General features: G+C 43.4%; 8 non-coding genes across 8 annotated transcripts; all 8 read left to right on the top strand.

Moving 5' to 3' along the window:
• The first annotated feature begins 1,076 nt into the window (after positions 1 to 1,076).
• Positions 1,077 to 1,149, top strand: Trnar-ucu (transfer RNA arginine (anticodon UCU)). Its single transcript has one exon. It is a non-coding gene; the product is annotated as a tRNA-Arg (tRNA).
• Positions 1,150 to 2,441: 1,292 nt separating this feature from the next.
• On the top strand, positions 2,442 to 2,514 carry Trnar-ucu (transfer RNA arginine (anticodon UCU)). Its single transcript has one exon. It is a non-coding gene; the product is annotated as a tRNA-Arg (tRNA).
• Positions 2,515 to 3,807: 1,293 nt separating this feature from the next.
• Trnar-ucu (transfer RNA arginine (anticodon UCU)) lies at positions 3,808 to 3,880 on the top strand. The gene has a single exon. It is a non-coding gene; the product is annotated as a tRNA-Arg (tRNA).
• Positions 3,881 to 5,173: 1,293 nt separating this feature from the next.
• Positions 5,174 to 5,246, top strand: Trnar-ucu (transfer RNA arginine (anticodon UCU)). Its single transcript has one exon. It is a non-coding gene; the product is annotated as a tRNA-Arg (tRNA).
• Positions 5,247 to 6,538: 1,292 nt separating this feature from the next.
• On the top strand, positions 6,539 to 6,611 carry Trnar-ucu (transfer RNA arginine (anticodon UCU)). Its single transcript has one exon. It is a non-coding gene; the product is annotated as a tRNA-Arg (tRNA).
• Positions 6,612 to 7,905: 1,294 nt separating this feature from the next.
• On the top strand, positions 7,906 to 7,978 carry Trnar-ucu (transfer RNA arginine (anticodon UCU)). Its single transcript has one exon. It is a non-coding gene; the product is annotated as a tRNA-Arg (tRNA).
• A 1,292-nt stretch (positions 7,979 to 9,270) lies between these two features.
• Trnar-ucu (transfer RNA arginine (anticodon UCU)) lies at positions 9,271 to 9,343 on the top strand. The gene has a single exon. It is a non-coding gene; the product is annotated as a tRNA-Arg (tRNA).
• A 1,292-nt stretch (positions 9,344 to 10,635) lies between these two features.
• Trnar-ucu (transfer RNA arginine (anticodon UCU)) lies at positions 10,636 to 10,708 on the top strand. The gene has a single exon. It is a non-coding gene; the product is annotated as a tRNA-Arg (tRNA).
• The last annotated feature ends 3,283 nt before the right edge of the window (positions 10,709 to 13,991 follow it).

The raw sequence follows: 13,991 nt of genomic DNA on the forward strand, positions 1-13,991 counted from the left end.
GGAAATTATCTTTCAATACCCAGTTTTTACCTACAGATAGCAATAGAACGCACATTTTGTACAGAAACAAATACAATGAAGACTGAAATAATTTTGTATTACTTCACGAGTCAATGTATGTAAGCCCAATCATAATCTATAATTCTTTCAGCCCAAGATGAGAGGGTTACAGTTTTCTCGGCCACAAGTGAGAAAAGTAGACAGTTTCACAACAAGACATTTTACTATGGTTCCTTAACTGTACCCATTAAACAATGACACTCTGTATCTATAGAAACGGCGGCAATTTTCCCTTCAGCACAAGGGGCTTGCCGAAGGGGACTTTTACTGGAGACGGTCAGGAGGCAGCTTGCTGGATACATTAAGGGCAAAGGTCAGACAGAGATGTCTGATGTCGACTGACGCTTGCAGAAAACTACATTAAGTATGATTCCCGCCTATAACTGACGGCGAGAGAGATGCATCATCTGGCCACTTCTCATCGAAGCACACTGTCAGCAAGCAATGGCTGACGCTTCGAGGACGGCATGAAATTGCTATGGAGGTGATGCAGCTAACCTCCCTGGTTAATGTGCTAACAGGACACACACGTCCGTTGTTGGAGTGTATACATATGATGGGGACCGGCTGTGACACAGCAGTCGACCAAAGTCAAAAAATGTTACTAATTGTACAGTGTTTCCAGTGCGTCGTTTACCACTTTGTGAGCGGATGCTGTTCTAAAGAATGCAATTCCCATTTACCTTTAAGCAGTGCACGTGAGCGGATCTAATAGCAGGACTGTGTTACTATGACTGTATAGAGAAACTCTGTCAATACGCAGGTGTATAAATCAGTAGGGCTATGGTAAACAGAGCGATTCGGAGCGACGTATCGTGTCTGTTGCATAAATAATGAGTCTTTGATCTAATTGCTTCAGACAACTATGAAAGTTAGCCTAACAATTAGAATGGACATCAAAGCCTTGAAAAACAGATCCAATGACAACACCAAATCAGAAAAGTGACGCGAGACATGTAGCACGGGGGGTCATGTCTTGCACAATCACTTACATCTGAGCAAAGAACTTGCACAGCGTCCCTTTGGCGCAGAGGATAGCGCGTTGGACTTCTAATGCAAAGGTTGTGGGTTCGATCACCACAAGGGACGGGCAATTTTTAAAAATGTCTGCAAATCACAAGATGGGTATTGACATATGGGTAACAACAAGCGTCTTCAAAACGTGAAAATTGTTGTGACCTCAGTTCTATTGTGAAGTGTGTTAACCTTACACATACAAGCAAAATTCTCCATGATCTGTTATCCATGACGCTGTTATATGTAAATGCTGTAGAAACGGAACCATATATTCACGTGCCTGTTCACGGAAATTATCTTTCAATACCCAGTTTTTACCTACAGATAGCAATAGAACGCACATTTTGTACAGAAACAAATACAATGAAGACTGAAATAATTTTGTATTACTTCACGAGTCAATGTATGTAAGCCCAATCATAATCTATAATTCTTTCTGCCCAAGATGAGAGGGTTACAGTTTTCTCGGCCACAAGTGAGAAAAGTAGACAGTTTCACAACAAGACATTTTACTATGGTTCCTTAACTGTACCCATTAAACAATGACACTCTGTATCTATAGAAACGGCGGCAATTTTCCCTTCAGCACAAGGGGCTTGCCGAAGGGGACTTTTACTGGAGACGGTCAGGAGGCAGCTTGCTGGATACATTAAGGGCAAAGGTCAGACAGAGATGTCTGATGTCGACTGACGCTTGCAGAAAACTACATTAAGTATGATTCCCGCCTATAACTGACGGCGAGAGAGATGCATCATCTGGCCACTTCTCATCGAAGCACACTGTCAGCAAGCAATGGCTGACGCTTCGAGGATGGCATGAAATTGCTAGGGAGGTGATGCAGCTAACCTCCCTGGTACATGTGCTAACAGGACACACACGTCCGTTGTTGGAGTGTATACATATGATGGGGACCGGCTGTGACACAGCAGTCGACCAAAGTCAAAAAATGTTACTAATTGTACAGTGTTTCCAGTGCGTCGTTTACCACTTTGTGAGCGGATGCTGTTCTAAAGAATGCAATTCTCATTTACCTTTAAGCAGTGCACGTGAGCGGATCTAATAGCAGGACTGTGTTACTATGACTGTATAGAGAAACTCTGTCAATACGCAGGTGTATAAATCAGTAGGGCTATGGTAAACAGAGCGATTCGGAGCGACGTATCGTGTCTGTTGCATAAATAATGAGTCTTTGATCTAATTGCGTCAGACAACTATGAAAGTTAGCCTAACAATTAGAATGGACATCAAAGCCTTGAAAAACAGATCCAATGACAACACCAAATCAGAAAAGTGACGCGAGACATGTAGCACGGGGGGTCATGTCTTGCACAATCACTTACATCTGAGCAAAGAACTTGCACAGCGTCCCTTTGGCGCAGAGGATAGCGCGTTGGACTTCTAATCCAAAGGTCGTGGGTTCGATCCCCACAAGGGACGGGCAATTTTTAAAAATGTCTGCCAATCACAAGATGGGTATTGACATATGGGTAACAACAAGCGTCTTCAAAACGTGAAAATTGTTGTGACCTCAGTTCTATTGTGAAGTGTGTTAACCTTACACATACAAGCAAAATTCTCCATGATCTGTTATCCATGACGCTGTTATATGTAAATGCTGTAGAAACGGAACCATATATTCACGTGCCTGTTCACGGAAATTATCTTTCAATACCCAGTTTTTACCTACAGATAGCAATAGCACGCACATTTTGTACAGATACAAATACAATGAAGACTGAAATAATTTTGTATTACTTCACGAGTCAATGTATGTAAGCCCAATCATAATCTATAATTCTTTCAGCCCAAGATGAGAGGGTTACAGTTTTCTCGGCCACAAGTGAGAAAAGTAGACAGTTTCACAACAAGACATTTTACTATGGTTCCTTAACTGTACCCATTAAACAATGACACTCTGTATCTATAGAAACGGCGGCAATTTTCCCTTCAGCACAAGGGGCTTGCCGAAGGGGACTTTTACTGGAGACGGTCAGGAGGCAGCTTGCTGGATACATTAAGGGCAAAGGTCAGACAGAGATGTCTGATGTCGACTGACGCTTGCAGAAAACTACATTAAGTATGATTCCCGCCTATAACTGACGGCGAGAGAGATGCATCATCTGGCCACTTCTCATCGAAGCACACTGTCAGCAAGCAATGGCTGACGCTTCGAGGACGGCATGAAATTGCTAGGGAGGTGATGCAGCTAACCTCCCTGGTAAATGTGCTAACAGGACACACACGTCCGTTGTTGGAGTGTATACATATGATGGGGACCGGCTGTGACACAGCAGTCGACCAAAGTCAAAAAATGTTACTAATTGTACAGTGTTTCCAGTGCGTCGTTTACCACTTTGTGAGCGGATGCTGTTCTAAAGAATGCAATTCCCATTTACCTTTAAGCAGTGCACGTGAGCGGATCTAATAGCAGGACTGTGTTACTATGACTGTATAGAGAAACTCTGTCAATACGCAGGTGTATAAATCAGTAGGGCTATGGTAAACAGAGCGATTCGGAGCGACGTATCGTGTCTGTTGCATAAATAATGAGTCTTTGATCTAATTGCTTCAGACAACTATGAAAGTTAGCCTAACAATTAGAATGGACATCAAAGCCTTGAAAAACAGATCCAATGACAACACCAAATCAGAAAAGTGACGCGAGACATGTAGCACGGGGGGGTCATGTCTTGCACAATCACTTACATCTGAGCAAAGAACTTGCACAGCGTCCCTTTGGCGCAGAGGATAGCGCGTTGGACTTCTAATCCAAAGGTCGTGGGTTCGATCCCCACAAGGGACGGGCAATTTTTAAAAATGTCTGCCAATCACAAGATGGGTATTGACATATGGGTAACAACAAGCGTCTTCAAAACGTGAAAATTGTTGTGACCTCAGTTCTATTGTGAAGTGTGTTAACCTTACACATACAAGCAAAATTCTCCATGATCTGTTATCCATGACGCTGTTATATGTAAATGCTGTAGAAACGGAACCATATATTCACGTGCCTGTTCACGGAAATTATCTTTCAATACCCAGTTTTTACCTACAGATAGCAATAGAACGCACATTTTGTACAGAAACAAATACAATGAAGACTGAAATAATTTTGTATTACTTCACGAGTCAATGTATGTAAGCCCAATCATAATCTATAATACTTTCTGCCCAAGATGAGAGGGTTACAGTTTTCTCGGCCACAAGTGAGAAAAGTAGACAGTTTCACAACAAGACATTTTACTATGGTTCCTTAACTGTACCCATTAAACAATGACACTCTGTATCTATAGAAACGGCGGCAATTTTCCCTTCAGCACAAGGGGCTTGCCGAAGGGGACTTTTACTGGAGACGGTCAGGAGGCAGCTTGCTGGATACATTAAGGGCAAAGGTCAGACAGAGATGTCTGATGTCGACTGACGCTTGCAGAAAACTACATTAAGTATGATTCCCGCCTATAACTGACGGCGAGAGAGATGCATCATCTGGCCACTTCTCATCGAAGCACACTGTCAGCAAGCAATGGCTGACGCTTCGAGGATGGCATGAAATTGCTAGGGAGGTGATGCAGCTAACCTCCCTGGTACATGTGCTAACAGGACACACACGTCCGTTGTTGGAGTGTATACATATGATGGGGACCGGCTGTGACACAGCAGTCGACCAAAGTCAAAAAATGTTACTAATTGTACAGTGTTTCCAGTGCGTCGTTTACCACTTTGTGAGCGGATGCTGTTCTAAAGAATGCAATTCTCATTTACCTTTAAGCAGTGCACGTGAGCGGATCTAATAGCAGGACTGTGTTACTATGACTGTATAGAGAAACTCTGTCAATACGCAGGTGTATAAATCAGTAGGGCTATGGTAAACAGAGCGATTCGGAGCGACGTATCGTGTCTGTTGCATAAATAATGAGTCTTTGATCTAATTGCTTCAGGCAACTATGAAAGTTAGCCTAACAATTAGAATGGACATCAAAGCCTTGAAAAACAGATCCAATGACAACACCAAATCAGAAAAGTGACGCGAGACATGTAGCACGGGGGGGTCATGTCTTGCACAATCACTTACATCTGAGCAAAGAACTTGCACAGCGTCTCTTTGGCGCAGAGGATAGCGCGTTGGACTTCTAATCCAAAGGTCGTGGGTTCAATCCCCACAAGGGACGGACAATTTTTAAAAATGTCTGCCAATCACAAGATGGGTATTGACATATGGGTAACAACAAGCGTCTTCAAAACGTGAAAATTGTTGTGACCTCAGTTCTATTGTGAAGTGTGTTAACCTTACACATACAAGCAAAATTCTCCATGATCTGTTATCCATGACGCTGTTATATGTAAATGCTGTAGAAACGGAACCATATATTCACGTGCCTGTTCACGGAAATTATCTTTCAATACCCAGTTTTTACCTACAGATAGCAATAGAACGCACATTTTGTACAGAAACAAATACAATGAAGACTGAAATAATTTTGTATTACTTCACGAGTCAATGTATGTAAGCCCAATCATAATCTATAATTCTTTCAGCCCAAGATGAGAGGGTTACAGTTTTCTCGGCCACAAGTGAGAAAAGTAGACAGTTTCACAACAAGACATTTTACTATGGTTCCTTAACTGTACCCATTAAACAATGACACTCTGTATCTATAGAAACGGCGGCAATTTTCCCTTCAGCACAAGGGGCTTGCCGAAGGGGACTTTTACTGGAGACGGTCAGGAGGCAGCTTGCTGGATACATTAAGGGCAAAGGTCAGACAGAGATGTCTGATGTCGACTGACGCTTGCAGAAAACTACATTAAGTATGATTCCCGCCTATAACTGACGGCGAGAGAGATGCATCATCTGGCCACTTCTCATCGAAGCACACTGTCAGCAAGCAATGGCTGACGCTTCGAGGACGGCATGAAATTGCTATGGAGGTGATGCAGCTAACCTCCCTGGTTAATGTGCTAACAGGACACACACGTCCGTTGTTGGAGTGTATACATATGATGGGGACCGGCTGTGACACAGCAGTCGACCAAAGTCAAAAAATGTTACTAATTGTACAGTGTTTCCAGTGCGTCGTTTACCACTTTGTGAGCGGATGCTGTTCTAAAGAATGCAATTCCCATTTACCTTTAAGCAGTGCACGTGAGCGGATCTAATAGCAGGACTGTGTTACTATGACTGTATAGAGAAACTCTGTCAATACGCAGGTGTATAAATCAGTAGGGCTATGGTAAACAGAGCGATTCGGAGCGACGTATCGTGTCTGTTGCATAAATAATGAGTCTTTGATCTAATTGCTTCAGACAACTATGAAAGTTAGCCTAACAATTAGAATGGACATCAAAGCCTTGAAAAACAGATCCAATGACAACACCAAATCAGAAAAGTGACGCGAGACATGCAGCACGGGGGGTCATGTCTTGCACAATCACTTACATCTGAGCAAAGAACTTGCACAGCGTCTCTTTGGCGCAGAGGATAGCGCGTTGGACTTCTAATCCAAAGGTCGTGGGTTCGATCCCCACAACGGACGGGCAATTTTTAAAAATGTCTGCCAATCACAAGATGGGTATTGACATATGGGTAACAACAAGCGTCTTCAAAACGTGAAAATTGTTGTGACCTCAGTTCTATTGTGAAGTGTGTTAACCTTACACATACAAGCAAAATTCTCCATGATCTGTTATCCATGACGCTGTTATATGTAAATGCTGTAGAAACGGAACCATATATTCACGTGCCTGTTCACGGAAATTATCTTTCAATACCCAGTTTTTACCTACAGATAGCAATAGAACGCACATTTTGTACAGAAACAAATACAATGAAGACTGAAATAATTTTGTATTACTTCACGAGTCAATGTATGTAAGCCCAATCATAATCTATAATTCTTTCAGCCCAAGATGAGAGGGTTACAGTTTTCTCGGCCACAAGTGAGAAAAATAGACAGTTTCACAACAAGACATTTTACTATGGTTCCTTAACTGTACCCATTAAACAATGACACTCTGTATCTATAGAAACGGCGGCAATTTTCCCTTCAGCACAAGGGGCTTGCCGAAGGGGACTTTTACTGGAGACGGTCAGGAGGCAGCTTGCTGGATACATTAAGGGCAAAGGTCAGACAGAGCTGTCTGATGTCGACTGACGCTTGCAGAAAACTACATTAAGTATGATTCCCGCCTATAACTGACGGCGAGAGAGATGCATCATCTGGCCACTTCTCATCGAAGCACACTGTCAGCAAGCAATGGCTGACGCTTCGAGGACGGCATGAAATTGCTAGGGAGGTGATGCAGCTAACCTCCCTGGTAAATGTGCTAACAGGACACACACGTCCGTTGTTGGAGTGTATACATATGATGGGGACCGGCTGTGACACAGCAGTCGACCAAAGTCAAAAAATGTTACTAATTGTACAGTGTTTCCAGTGCGTCGTTTACCACTTTGTGAGCGGATGCTGTTCTAAAGAATGCAATTCCCATTTACCTTTAAGCAGTGCACGTGAGCGGATCTAATAGCAGGACTGTGTTACTATGACTGTATAGAGAAACTCTGTCAATACGCAGGTGTATAAATCAGTAGGGCTATGGTAAACAGAGCGATTCGGAGCGACGTATCGTGTCTGTTGCATAAATAATGAGTCTTTGATCTAATTGCTTCAGACAACTATGAAAGTTAGCCTAACAATTAGAATGGACATCAAAGCCTTGAAAAACAGATCCAATGACAACACCAAATCAGAAAAGTGACGCGAGACATGTAGCACGGGGGGGGTCATGTCTTGCACAATCACTTACATCTGAGCAAAGAATTTGAACAGTGTCCCTTTGGCGCAGAAGATAGCGCGTTGGACTTCTAATCCAAAGGTCGTGGGTTCGATCCCCACACGGGATGGGGAATTTTTAAAAATGTCTGCCAATCACAAGATGGGTATTGACATATGGGTAACAACAAGCGTCTTCAAAACGTGAAAATTGTTGTGACCTCAGTTCTATTGTGAAGTGTGTTAACCTTACACATACAAGCAAAATTCTCCATGATCTGTTATCCATGACGCTGTTATATGTAAATGCTGTAGAAACGGAACCATATATTCACGTGCCTGTTCACGGAAATTATCTTTCAATACCCAGTTTTTACCTACAGATAGCAATAGAACGCACATTTTGTACAGAAACAAATACAATGAAGACTGAAATAATTTTGTATTACTTCACGAGTCAATGTATGTAAGCCCAATCATAATCTATAATTCTTTCAGCCCAAGATGAGAGGGTTACAGTTTTCTCGGCCACAAGTGAGAAAAGTAGACAGTTTCACAACAAGACATTTTACTATGGTTCCTTAACTGTACCCATTAAACAATGACACTCTGTATCTATAGAAACGGCGGCAATTTTCCCTTCAGCACAAGGGGCTTGCCGAAGGGGACTTTTACTGGAGACGGTCAGGAGGCAGCTTGCTGGATACATTAAGGGCAAAGGTCAGACAGAGATGTCTGATATCGACTGACGCTTGCAGAAAACTACATTAAGTATGATTCCCGCCTATAACTGACGGCGAGAGAGATGCATCATCTGGCCACTTCTCATCGAAGCACACTGTCAGCAAGCAATGGCTGACGCTTCGAGGACGGCATGAAATTGCTAGGGAGGTGATGCAGCTAACCTCCCTGGTAAATGTGCTAACAGGACACACACGTCCGTTGTTGGAGTGTATACATATGATGGGGACCGGCTGTGACACAGCAGTCGACCAAAGTCAAAAAATGTTACTAATTGTACAGTGTTTCCAGTGCGTCGTTTACCACTTTGTGAGCGGATGCTGTTCTAAAGAATGCAATTCCCATTTACCTTTAAGCAGTGCACGTGAGCGGATCTAATAGCAGGACTGTGTTACTATGACTGTATAGAGAAACTCTGTCAATACGCAGGTGTATAAATCAGTAGGGCTATGGTAAACAGAGCGATTCGGAGCGACGTATCGTGTCTGTTGCATAAATAATGAGTCTTTGATCTAATTGCTTCAGACAACTATGAAAGTTAGCCTAACAATTAGAATGGACATCAAAGCCTTGAAAAACAGATACAATGACAACACCAAATCAGAAAAGTGACGCGAGACATGTAGCACGGGGGGTCATGTCTTGCACAATCACTTACATCTGAGCAAAGAACTTGCACAGCGTCCCTTTGGCGCAGTGGATAGCGCGTTGGACTTCTAATCCAAAGGTCGTGGGTTCGATCCCCACAAGGGACGGGCAATTTTTAAAAATGTCTGCCAATCACAAGATGGGTATTGACATATGGGTAATAACAAGCATCTTCAAAACGTGAAAATTGTTGTGACCTCAGTTCTATTGTGAAGTGTGTTAACCTTACACATACAAGCAAAATTCTCCATGATCTGTTATCCATGACGCTGTTATATGTAAATGCTGTAGAAACGGAACCATATATTCACGTGCCTGTTCACGGAAATTATCTTTCAATACCCAGTTTTTACCTACAGATAGCAATAGAACGCACATTTTGTACAGAAACAAATACAATGAAGACTGAAATAATTTTGTATTACTTCACGAGTCAATGTATGTAAGCCCAATCATAATCTATAATTCTTTCAGCCCAAGATGAGAGTGTTACAGTTTTCTCGGCCACAAGTGAGAAAAGTAGACAGTTTCACAACAAGACATTTTAATATCGTTCCTTAACTGTACCCATTAAACAATGACACTCTGTATCTATAGAAACGGCGGCAATTTTCCCTTCAGCACAAGGGGCTTGCCGAAGGGGACTTTTACTGGAGACGGTCAGGAGGCAGCTTGCTGGATACATTAAGGGCAAAGGTCAGACAGAGATGTCTGATGTCGACTGACGCTTGCAGAAAACTACATTAAGTATGATTCCCGCCTATAACTGACGGCGAGAGAGATGCATCATCTGGCCACTTCTCATCGAAGCACACTGTCAGCAAGCAATGGCTGACGCTTCGAGGACGGCATGAAATTGCTAGGGAGGTGATGCAGCTAACCTCCCTGGTAAATGTGCTAACAGGACACACACGTCCGTTGTTGGAGTGTATACATATGATGGGGACCAGCTGTGACACAGCAGTCGACCATAGTCAAAAAATATTACTAATTGTACAGTGTTTCCAGTGCGTCGTTTACCACTTTGTGAGCGGATGCTGTTCTAAAGAATGCAATTCCCATTTACCTTTAAGCAGTGCACGTGAGCGGATCTAATAGCAGGACTGTGTTACTATGACTGTATAGAGAAACTCTGTCAATACGCAGGTGTATAAATCAGTAGGGCTATGGTAAACAGAGCGATTCGGAGCGACGTATCGTGTCTGTTGCATAAATAATGAGTCTTTGATCTAATTGCTTCAGACAACTATGAAAGTTAGCCTAACAATTAGAATGGACATCAAAGCCTTGAAAAACAGATCCAATGACAACACAAAATCAGAAAAGTGACGCGAGACATGTAGCACGGGGGGTCATGTCTTGCACAATCACTTACATCTGAGCAAAGAACTTGCACAGCGTCCCTTTGGCGCAGAGGATAGCGCGTTGGACTTCTAATCCAAAGGTCGTGGGTTCGATCCCCACAAGGGACGGGCAATTTTTAAAAATGTCTGCCAATCACAAGATGGGTATTGACATATGGGTAACAACAAGCGTCTTCAAAACGTGAAAATTGTTGTGACCTCAGTTCTATTGTGAAGTGTGTTAACCTTACACATACAAGCAAAATTCTCCATGATCTGTTATCCATGACGCTGTTATATGTAAATGCTGTAGAAACGGAACTATATATTCACGTGCCTGTTCACGAAAATTATCTTTCAATACCCAGTTTTTACCTACAGATAGCAATAGAACGCACATTTTGTACAGAAACAAATACAATGAAGACTGAAATAATTTTGTATTACTTCACGAGTCAATGTATGTAAGCCCAATCATAATCTATAATTCTTTCAGCCCAAGATGAGAGGGTTACAGTTTTCTCGGCCACAAGTGAGAAAAGTAGACAGTTTCACAACAAGACATTTTACTATGGTTCCTTAACTGTACCCATTAAACAATGACACTCTGTATCTATAGAAACGGCGGCAATTTTCCCTTCAGCACAAGGGGCTTGCCGAAGGGGACTTTTACTGGAGACGGTCAGGAGGCAGCTTGCTGGATACATTAAGGGCAAAGGTCAGACAGAGATGTCTGATGTCGACTGACGCTTGCAGAAAACTACATTAAGTATGATTCCCGCCTATAACTGACGGCGAGAGAGATGCATCATCTGGCCACTTCTCATCGAAGCACACTGTCAGCAAGCAATGGCTGACGCTTCGAGGACGGCATGAAATTGCTAGGGAGGTGATGCAGCTAACCTCCCTGGTAAATGTGCTAACAGGACACACACGTCCGTTGTTGGAGTGTATACATATGATGGGGACCGGCTGTGACACAGCAGTCGACCATAGTCAAAAAATGTTACTAATTGTACAGTGTTTCCAGTGCGTCGTTTACCACTTTGTGAGCGGATGCTGTTCTAAAGAATGCAATTCCCATTTACCTTTAAGCAGTGCACGTGAGCGGATCTAATAGCAGGACTGTGTTACTATGACTGTATAGAGAAACTCTGTCAATACGCAGGTGTATAAATCAGTAGGGCTATGGTAAACAGAGCGATTCGGAGCGACGTATCGTGTCTGTTGCATAAATAATGTGTCTTTGATCTAATTGCTTCAGACAACTATGAAAGTTAGCCTAACAATTAGAATGGACATCAAAGCCTTGAAAAACAGATCCAATGACAACACCAAATCAGAAAAGTGACGCGAGACATGTATCACGGGGGGGTCATGTCTTGCACAATCACTTACATCTGAGCAAAGAACTTGCACAGCGTCCCTTTGGCGCAGCGGATAGTCAGTTCCGCTTGAGACGCGACAGCGATCGGACGTGCTGTGTATTCGATCCGCCGTTTCCCTCGGGTTGTGACTATTTACTTTCTGTGTGTGACGTTTCTTTGTCTTCTTTTCTTCGTTGTTTCTTCGCCTTAACGTTTGTTTTGTGTCTTGTGTTGTATAGCGGCTTTTGCCGCATTAATTAAGTGTTATGGCTTCCCGGTTGTTTCCGCGGAAGTGTACTCTCAGTTTTCAGTTTAACAAGGCCACCAGGAATGTGCAACCAACTTCGTTGGAAATTCACGAATGGATTGTGGATACGATTGGCATTACATCGGACCAGGTACATACGGCGTATTTTGATACAGAACTTTACTGTTTTTTTGTGAAATTGTTGAACCCGGTTTTGCTAGATAGGATTTTACTTAAACATGGTGAGCAAGTGTCGTTCCGTCATAGAGATGGTTCTGTTAGCAGTGTTACTGTTTCAAATGCTGAAATTACGTATACCACAGTTCGGGTTTATAATTTACCCCCGGAAGTTGAAAACAGTTATCTCAAGGACGCTTTGCTTGGTTATGGTACTGTTCGGTCAATTCGAAATGAACGTTGGTCTGCACAACATAAGCTGCAATGTTATAATGGTGTCAGATCGGTTGAAATGCATATTAAGTCGAATATACCGTCCCATCTCGTTGTATGTGGTTATCGTGTTCATCTTACTTATGAGGGGCAAGTTGGTACGTGTTTTCTATGTAATGAGAATGGTCATGTTCGTGCTAATTGCCCTAAGCGGGTGTTTGTGCTTCAAAATGGGCTAGCACAACGCCGCAAATTAACGGTTGCCGATCTTGTGCCAGCAGCTTCCTCCACTGTTTCTTGTCAGCCTCCTGCAGTAGATTCTTCACAACGGGTGACACCCTCCTCTGATGCAGGTTTTCCCCCGTTACCCACTCGCCCAGATGTATCGGCTGCTCCTACACCGATCCCGTCTGTTTCCAATAACAAACGCCGTCGTGCTAGTGATACCGGTAGCACTGATGATGAAGCTGCTGTTTCGCAGCCGGTTTGCGAATCTGACGAGAGAATTCCGGAATCTCCCATGCCTGTTTCGGATTCTGTTCCCGCTGTGTCTCCTGCTTTGCCTGATGACGTCAAACTTGCTGCCCCACCGTCGGCGCACGAGCCACAACATTCGGTCGAGGTGGTGTTGACATCCCCCCCGACACAGGCATCACAACATGTTGACGACACTTCGGTGCAGCCAGCTGTTTGTCGGGAAATCGCTCCTAGTACTGCGCGCTCCGCTTCAGCGGATTCCAAACCTATCTCTCCCCCTCCTACACTTCCAATCCCTACACCTTCTGATGCCGGTGCCGATGTTCCTGATGCAGTTTTCCCCTTGCTGGCTCCTTCTTCTGATTCCGCTTGCCCTGCTAATCCTTCGGATGCCTTGGTTGACGTGCCTGATCTCGAACCCCCCACTCCACCTGCTCTTGAAACTGGTGTGCATCAGATACGCCGTCGGGTGAAAGTGCCCCCCAATCTTCACGCGGTGCGAAAAAAACACAAGCATGCAAAGGATGACTCTGATTCCGTTGATTCCGGGCAATCACCCTCTGCCATGTCTGATGTTGATGATATGGATGTAGTTGCTTCTAATGTGGTGTGATTAGGGTTCATTTTCTCTTTTTTGGTTGATGTTGCAGGCGTACACGTTTATTACCTTAAATATAAATAGCATTCAATCTGCTCTGAAGTTAGCGTCTCTGCTGCAGTTTATTTATGACTCTGCAGCTGATGTTGTTTTCCTGCAGGAAGTCTCCGTTGCACACCTGTTTGTTCCTGGCTTTCGCACTATTATAAATTTTGCGCCTGAGTTTTCCACAGGTACTGCCTTACTAATTCGTGACGGTATCCCCGTTACCGAAATTGAGCTCTTAGACTCGGGAAGGGGTATTGGTTGTCGGTTATTTGACACAACCTTGGT

Source organism: Schistocerca nitens, chromosome 1 (assembly GCF_023898315.1).
Source record: "Schistocerca nitens isolate TAMUIC-IGC-003100 chromosome 1, iqSchNite1.1, whole genome shotgun sequence".
Taxonomy (NCBI): domain Eukaryota; kingdom Metazoa; phylum Arthropoda; class Insecta; order Orthoptera; family Acrididae; genus Schistocerca; species Schistocerca nitens.